This window comes from Microtus pennsylvanicus, chromosome 3, assembly GCF_037038515.1.
Source record: "Microtus pennsylvanicus isolate mMicPen1 chromosome 3, mMicPen1.hap1, whole genome shotgun sequence".
NCBI classification, from domain to species: domain Eukaryota; kingdom Metazoa; phylum Chordata; class Mammalia; order Rodentia; family Cricetidae; genus Microtus; species Microtus pennsylvanicus.
Window position 1 is genome coordinate 26,445,883 of NC_134581.1, and position 9,270 is coordinate 26,455,152.

Here is a 9,270-nt window from a genome sequence, read left to right on the forward strand (position 1 = left end):
GACTGGGGGCCCAGCACATGAGCAGGTAACACAGCATGGACCAAGCGGAAGGATGCAGGCAGTAGTGGTGAAACGCGGTTGTCATGGAAAAGGAGCAAAGGACTGTAAAGTTCCCAATGAGGCAGGGTTATAAAGAATGGTGTGTGTTGTGTTTGGGGGGGGGGGTCACTTTTAAAAGCTTTTGAATTTCAGATAACAGGTTGTGTATTTGTGGTTGTTTAAAATATCCATCATTATTGGGAGGCGTTTCATTCTTCCAAATGAGATTTTTCATCTTGAAAAAAAGTTAAAGCCTGGGATAGTGGTGCACGCCTTTAATCCCAGCATTCGGGAGGCAGAGGTAGAGGCAAGTGGATCTCTATGAGTTTGAGGCCAGCGTGGTCTACAGAGCGTGTTCCAGAACAAGCTCCAGAACTACACAGAAGAAACCAAGAAAAAAAAAACCTACAAAAGTTGTTTAATATATGTCCTTCATTTATTAACTCATTTGTTAACATCCTGATACATTTACTCAGTGTGTGCGCACACACACACTTGTGTGTTAGGCGAATGGAGGGCATGAATGTGTCCACATCCTAATCTCAGCACATGTTTGTTGTGTATATGGCAAGGAGGGATTAAGGCTCCTAATCAGCAGACCTTAAACCGAGAGGCTATCCTGGGCTATTAAGGCAAGCCTCGTTCAATCACAAGTGCCTTTGTAATTGGGAAGAATGAGGGAAAAGAGAGGGTAGAAATTATCAGCTCTTAAAAAAAAAACAGGTTTTTAAGATGAGGGAGGCCTTGCGCCAAAGAATTCAAGCAAATTCTGGAACCTGAAAAAGACAAAAAAAAAAAAAAAATTCTGCTACAGTTTCCAGAATGGAATGCAGCCTAGCGGGACCCATCTCTGACCTCTGACTTTCATAACTGAGAGGCAGTATGTCTGGGTTCCTTAGAGCCACTAAATTGGTGTGTTAGCTTTCCTTTGCAGTGACACGGTTGTTGTAGGAGCTGCTTGTTCATTTCCTGGCCACCCAGACTCCTAATCACACAGAAACTATATTGTTTAAAGTATTGCTTGGCCCATTAGCTTTAGCTACTTATTGGCTAACTCTTACATAGTAATTTAACCCATTTCTATTAATCTATGTATCGCCACGTGGCTGTGGCTTACTGGGCAAAGTTCTGTCCAGCGTCTGTCTCTGGCGGGGCTACATGGCTTCTCTCTTTGCCTTTTTTCTCCTAGCATTCACTTTGGTTTTCTCTGCCTACCTCTATTCCTTGCACAGCCCCAAGACAGTTTCTTTATTCATTAACCAATAAAAGCAACACATAGACAGAAGGACCTCCCACACCACATGGTGCCCGAGAAAATCACTTCATTTGAAGCAAGGTTTATTTTGGCTCATGGTTTTGGAGGCTTCAGTCAGTGGTCAGTTGATTCCATGGCTTTTGGGCCAATGGCACAACAGAATATCTGGGCAAGTGTACACGGATAAGAAAGCTGCTCAATTCAGGGCAGCTGGAATCACAGGAGGGGCTGGGATCCCAGCATCCCCCACAAGGACTCCCTGTGGTGGTTAATCTTGACATACCTGGGAAAAGGGAACCTCTATTGAGGAACTGTCTCCATTAGATTGGCCTGTGGGCATCTCTGTGGGGGCATTTTCTTGATTGCTAATTTATGAAGGAGAACTCAGGTCACTGTGGGTAGCCCCACCCCTGTTGTGGAATGTTATTTTAAAATGTGTTGCTTTTGTTTATACTATGGGACATTTGTTTTAATAATGCAAAGATGTGTTACATTCTTTTATGCTCCATTTGTTTAACTCTGTGAAGCTGTGTTACTTTGTCTAAAACACCTAATTGGTCTAATAAAGAGCTGAAAGGCCAATAGCAAGGCAGGAGAAAGGATAGGCAAGGCTGGCAGGCAGAGAGGATAAATAGGAGAAAGAGAAAGGAGATCAACAAATGAGAAAAGGAGAAGAGGAGGATGCCAGCCACAGAGTCAGACACAGAATAAGAAAAAAAAAAGATATACAGAGAAAGGTAAAATAGAGAAAGGTAAAAGCCCAGATGCGAAAGGTAGATGGGATAATTTTTAAAAAAAATTGTCTAGAAACAAGCCAAGCTGAGGCTGGGCATTTATAAGTAATAATAAGCCACCATGTGTAATTTATTTGGCAGCTGGGTGGCAGGCCTCCAAAAGAGCAAAGAGCCAAAAGAGGAAAAGAGGAAAAAACAAACAACATCACACCCCTGAGCAGGTAGTCCTGAATTATGTAAACAAGCTAAGTGAGCAAGCCAGGGGAAGTGAGCCAGTGAGCTCATGTGCCTATTTACCATATCAAAGCTGCCACTGGACAGGGAGGTTCTCCCTGCAAAGCTCAACCCTTGCTTGCTACAAGGCCCTCCTGGCTGGCATACCCTGCTCCCTACCCTAAACTTCTCCAGCTCAGGGGCTGGGCTGCCCTTCCCCCCGCCGCTCTTCCCTGTGTAATTCAACCTTTTTGGTTACCAGGCCTTTTCTTCTACTCTTTGGGTGTCTTGACTGCTCGACTTGGTTCCCCTCTTTACCCCCTTCCCTCCCTCTTCTCCTCACATGACGCACAGTCCTTGACGTGTCCATTCTGGACTCCCCCAGATGTCCCTGCCTCTAGCTGTGCTCTCCCACATGTCTGTTCTGATGGAAGCTTCACCCCAGTCCCTGGCATCCATATGCCCAACGAGTGGAATGTTCTGGTGGAAGTTCCACTCCAAGCCCCCTCCCCCAGCTCTCTCCAAATCCTGCCACATTTCAGAAAGCCCCCCAAATGATGACCTCCTCCCCCTAGAGATGCTCAAGACCAGTCCCACAGGGTATTTAAACTGCCCCCCAGAAAACAGACATGTGGTTTTCCGTGTCTTTTCCATCACCTTGGGTGTGCGTAGGTGGGTGGGGGGCTGGAAAATCATCCATTAAACCTGGGCTTTTTCTAGTTCGGTTTGATTTGGTCTGATTTGGATTGTTGCATCAGCAGAGAGGCTTATCAACATCTTTAATAAACTTCTCCTCCACCATACCTAGGTGCAGCCGTGTCCTTTCTTTCCTTCCAGTGTTCCTCCCTACAGTCTGCTTCAGTTCCTGCTCTGGCTTCCCTTCTGGATGGGCTATGTGCTGTAAAAGCTAAGAAAGCCCTTTCCTCCCCAAGTTGCCCTAGGTCAGAGTGGTTTATTACAGCAACAGCAAAGCAACCAGGACTACTCCAGTGAATTCCTCCCAGTAGCCCTAAGGCTGGGAACCCAAACCCTTAACACGGGAGTCTTTGGGAGGCACTCAGAATCTAAACTGCCGCATTGGTCCAAGTAACTACACAGTGTGCTGATCATTTATGAATTTTTATGCAGATTTTCCCTTCTACGTTTCTTGTTTTCACTTTGATCATTTAACAGGAATCAGCACATTATTTCATACAATCACAGTACAGTGATCCAGTAGAGGAAAACTGGTATCTGGCAGTATAGATGCTAGCGATGTTCAGCACATGCTCAGTTGTGCCTGTCCAGTTCACACATAGTTATCACATCTTTTGAGACACTTATATTTTCTAAACAGGCTAATTCTCGTGTAGAATGACCCACACTTAAAGTCTGTCTCATTTGTCCTTATGTTTACGTTGACATTGTACAGGAGGGAAGGGATACCACAGGAACAGTATCGTGTTGTTACAGGGCATTTTTCATTATTATTTTTTTAATATTTATTTATTATGTATACAATATTCTGTCTGTATGCCTGAAGGCCAGAAGAGGGCGCCAGACCTCTTTACAGATGGTTGTGAGCCACCATGTGGTTGCTGGGAATTGAACTCAGGACCTTTGGAAATTTTTAATTTTAAATTGTATTTACTATTATCATGTGTGTGTCTGCACACATGTGAAGCATTCCACGGGATGCATCTGTGAAGGTTCGATGACAGCCTTCAGTTCTCTCTTTCCACTGTGGGTCCCAAGCGTGAAGCTCAGGTTGGCAGGTTTGCAAGGGGTTTTGTCCTCAAAGCCATCTCCGTGGCCCTCTCGTAAGGTATTTAAAGAGCTGGTAATTCCTGACACAATTAAAAAAATAATTCCCAGTGCAGCTCAGTTTCCGAACTGGGTGAAGGATGATTTAGAGGAAGCCCATCCAGCCCACTGTTGAAGGCGTAAGTCACAAAACAATCCCACACCAGTTTGGAATTATGATTAATAGGGTGGTATTTATTTAAAGGGGAAAAAACTTACAGATCACCATCCCAGACAACAGCCCTCTGCGCAATCAGGAACGAGTCTAGTCGCCAAAAGCGGAGCAGGAAGTAAGAGAGAGAGGAGAGGGAAGTGGCCGCTTTTTTAAAGGGAGAGAGACCACGCCCCAATGGGCTGGTATCTCAGCGGCTATTGGCTGGAGGAGTGGAAGGACCTCCCGCAACACAGAGTCTCACCACAGAGTCTCAACACAGAGTCTCAACACAGAGTTCCTCCTGAAAGGGCTTTAAGAACATTAAGTAGGCACCACCCACCCTCAGTCTCCAGGGGGCGCCAGCGCCTGCTGTGGGGTATGGAGCCACTATCTGGTCTCCAAGGAGATTCTTCCTGCCTTTAGGGGCACAAGCACCAGGAGCCTGCAGAACCTGCCCAGAGGAGTGTCCCTAGAAGGATAGAAAACGCTCCAGATGCCAGCAGTCTGCTGCGTTGTACTCATTGAAACACAAAGGAAATAAGAAATTATTTTATAGCCTTATGTAGTAAAGGCCAATTAAATGTAGTTTGAATAAATATGTTTACCATTAGTTTGAATAAATATATTTACCATTATTACCCAGTAATAGCACTGTATTTAAGCTGGGGGTAGTGGCTCATGGCCCCAGCCCTCACCCTTGTGAAGGATCACCGTAAGTTTGAGGGCAGCCGGAGGGACACAGGGAGCTTCAGATTGGCCTGCACTGCAGTGTGAGACCCTGGGTCTTAACACAAACCAGTGAGCAAAAACCCACCCTATTAGTGCTGTTGAACAGATCCAGATTTGTGTGGGATATTAATTAGTTAATGATTGAATGTTGTAATTTAGGTAGAATGAGATTGCAATGCTGGAAATAGCAGCCAAGTATTCCCAGAGTTCCCATCTCCCAGAAAAAGGGGCTACAAAATATTGACACTGTATCTTTAAAGGCAATTTAATTCTTATCTAATTGCAACTCAGAAAGTACCCTCTTCATCTCCCTCTAAGCCCCTTCCTCTTTCCTGGGATGGTGTTTTACACTGACTTGAGCAGCATTAGTTCAATACACTGCCAGCCACTAAGGAAACCAAGGATTTAAAGTAATATTGTGTTTATTGGTGCAATTTCCTCTTCGTTCTCTTGGGGTTTCAGCTTAAAGTAGGTGGGACAGAGAAGAACCCAGGCCTTCAGTAGCTACCCAAGCCCCTCCCTTATCTATCACTCATTGAGACTGTTCACGGCCTGGGGAAGTTTGGGATACCATCATCAACTTTCTTATTTATTCCTCTATATTCAGCAGGTGTCTGCTGAATTAGACAGGTCCTGGAAAAGCTAGCCTGTGTTTGGAACTTCTTCCTTAGCTCTGCTGTGCACATGGTGAAAGACCTGTGCTCTTACTAAACCCCCGAAAGAGCTGTTCTATACCTGGGAGAGTACTCCAAAAAGAGCCACCCTGTACCCCTGGAGAGAGCTGTCCTATACCCCAGAGACAGCCACCCTATACCCTGGAGAGAGCCACACTACCCCGGGGAGAGCCGCCTATATCCAGGAGAGAGCTGCACTCCACCCCAGAGAGAGCTGGCTCTGGCCAGTGAGCTAATCTAGAAAGGCCTTGAGGCAGAGTCCAGATTTACATTGTGCTCCTGGAGTTCCATATTTGGGAAATGAGACAGATACCAAGAACAGGAAGTCCGGCCCACGGCACCCACAAACTACCATATTCAATAAGACAGTGCACCCCTGTGCCCTACGTGAAACGAGGACGGGGACAAAGTCATTCAAACAACCAATGACCTACTAGTAGGTCATCCGAGAGGATCACATGATTTTCCAGTCCCAACAGGCCTTCAAACCAAGAGTCTGTCAGGCACTCTGGAGACTTGAGTAAGTTATATTCTTTTTTCCCAACAACTATAAACTAGATGATGGAACATAACACACAAGGCTGTTCGGAGTATAAAACTTGATAAGCAAAGGCCTGATGCACAGAGGAAAGACTGTCAAGTACCGCGCCCTTTGTGGTCGCAGGTGAAGGAAAGAGCTGGAGGCAGCTTCCTCCAAACACCAAACCATCTTTACATGCTTAGAGAACCTTCTGGCCTCCGTCTTTGTTGTTTTGAGAAACAAGACAAAACTGGCTTTGGAAAGGAGAGAACTGGGTAAAGAAAGCATTTTTCTTGATTGGAAAATGAAAAATATATATGAAAACAATGAGAAACTATTTAAGTCAGTTAATTGTGTACTCATTTGGTGTCTATGGATAGGGGAGTAAAACCACGATGTATAAATTCACCTGCAGAAACTTCTGCAGGGCCAAGGCCACGCTGAAAGTGGAGGATGGATTGGGTGTGGTAGCACACGCCTTTAATCCCAGCAGGGGCAGGCCAGTCTCTGATTTTGAGGTCAGCCTGGTCTGCAGAGTTCCAGGACAGCAGATTAACACAGAGGAACCCTATTTTAAAAAGAAAGAATAGATGGAAGGAAGAAACAAAGAAAAGAGGAAAAAAAGAAGACAGATGAGGGTGGGCTGTCAGAACTTTGAGAGAAACGGTACGGTTGTTGCGCTTGCTACTTCCTCTCAAGCCTGTGCTCCTGGGGCCCTGAATTAAGAGCTGGCTGCGTAACTTCATGTGGAGCCTGTCCCCCCCATACCATGTCTTGGCTGAGCAGTTGCTGGTGCACATATGCCTCAAAGTCAGGCATCTTCCCCCAGCAAAGCTCCATTAGGCTGTAATTTGACAGTATCTGTGCCTTGGTTAGCAGTGGGTAGCATCGGCTGCGTGTTTCAGGATAAAAACAGACATCGTGTTAATGACGATGGTCCTTACTCTGTGCTAGGTCGTTTTAGAGATCTGGGATTCAAGTTGTTAAGCATCGCAAAACACAGCTGTTTACGCACCAGCAATTTCCCAGGGTCACCGTCTGTCTCATCCCACAGATGGAGATGATGAGAAGATCCTGGAGCCACTGCTGGGATCCAGGTCAAAAGGCGTCCGGAAGGAGAAGGCACACCTCTTGTTGAGCTTGTTCTGCAGGCTGCAGAGATGAGTGACTTCAGAGAGCTGCCTCCCGCCAGTGGAATTCAGCAGGGACACAGCAGTGCTGTCCTCCTTGTGCCCAGCAGGAGTTTTTAGTGTCCCCTAAGAAACCCCCCTGGATGGAACACTTGGTCTTGCCACTCTCTATAAACACAAGATATTTCTGTGAGTTTCTAATATGTAAGGCGTTTGTCTTATTAGATTGGAAGTTTCTCGAGGGACATTTGCCATTTCAGAAAGTCACAAAACCTATGGCAGTACCAGGTCTATATCTGATTGAAAAATAGCTCACCCTTGAACTGGCAGAGCCCTACATGAGGTGAGTCCGCCTATGAGGATTGGTATCTGACCGCCACACTTGGGCAGCTAGTCCAGCTGTACCCAACCACTCACATACTGAAGAACAACACATCAATACAAGACACTCTTTTGTATTTCTTCTGTATGGTGGATACAGTTATGTATTACAGATGTGCCCTGGCTTAACAATATCATGATCTATCTTTTTAATTGTTGTTAGTTTTGAGATAAGGTCTCACTGTGTAACACAGTTTGGTTTGAAACTTAGTATATAGTTCAAGTTGAGCTCAGACTTACTCTACAGCCCAGACTAACCTCAAATTCACTATGTCATCCCTGATGACCTTGAACTGTGACCCTCTTGCCTCAGTCTTCTGGGTGCTAGGACATGCACTACCACTCCTGACAAGATTTGGGGGTTTGTTTTAAGACTTATTTATTTATTATATACACAGTGTTCTGTATGTATGCCTGCCTGCCAGAAGAGGGCACCAGATCTCATTACAGATGGTTGTGAGCCACCATGTGGTTGCTGGGGATTGAACTCAGGACCTCTGGAAGAGCAGCCTGTGCTCTTAACCTCTAAGCCATCTTTCCTGCCCAAAACCTGGGGTTTTTGACACTGGTGCAAAAGCGACACCTTTCAACGGAAACAACATTGCAAATTTTGCATTTTGGTTCTTTCTGTAGCTAGACAGGAAGTGGTATGGAGGTCTCCTGCTGTTCTGGGAGCAGCAGGGAGCCGCAGCCCACCCACCCCGAGAGTGAACTATTTCACAGTGTGCTGGGTGCCCTGATGTTCGTTACGCTGGGTATGTTAAATGCATTTTCCACCTATGGAATTTTCTGGGTATGGTGGATTTATCAAAATGTAACCCCATTTTAAGTTGAGGGACATTTGCGTGTGGATTTGGGTATACTGTAATTTTATTTCAAGATGATAAGGAGGACTCCACAAAATCTTTTTCATGTAAGGGGGAATTTTGCCAGGAAGCAAGGCTGGAAGTCTGTGAGCTAAGGGATCGCCAAGGGTCTAGATTCTCTCTTGCTCTTGCTTTTTCCTTTTCTCCTCCCCTTGCCCCAGACGAGACTTCTCGTGTCCCAGGCTGGCCTCAAACTCTCTACGTAGTACAAGATGACCTTCAACTTGTGAACTTCCTCTCTCCACCTCCAAAGCTCTGCTTTTTGTGGTGCTGGGGATCCAACCAGAGCTCCGCGCAGGCTAGCCAGCAGTCCGCCTGCCAAACCCTTCTGCGTCTGATGCTTATCTATAACCCTGCAGCAAAGTACCCTAATAAATGGCTCAAATGAGACAGAGGTCTGTTTCTCTTTCTCATAAATGAAATTCAGAGAAAAGCGATTGCAGCTGGCAAGGCAATTCCGGCAGTCGCCAGGGACCCAGCCTCCTCCTAGGCCTCTGTTCCCTTATCTTTAAAGTCAGGCTTTCATTTTCAAGGCTGGGTCCAAGATGACACGGGAGCGCTGGTCTTCACAATCACAGGCTATGCAGGAAGCTCGGAATGGCAGGAGGGAGATGGGGTACCTTGCAGCTGTCTATCCCCTTGTGCAGAAGCCCAATCCAACAGCTGCCCTTCATCCTTTCGCCCCATCTCCCGCACAAGAGGCTGGGAATGCCGTCTTTTCACTGCATTGTTCTATAGACAAAATCAGGAGTGATTCAGAAAGGAAGACAAGACGTTGGCGTGGCATTTAGTG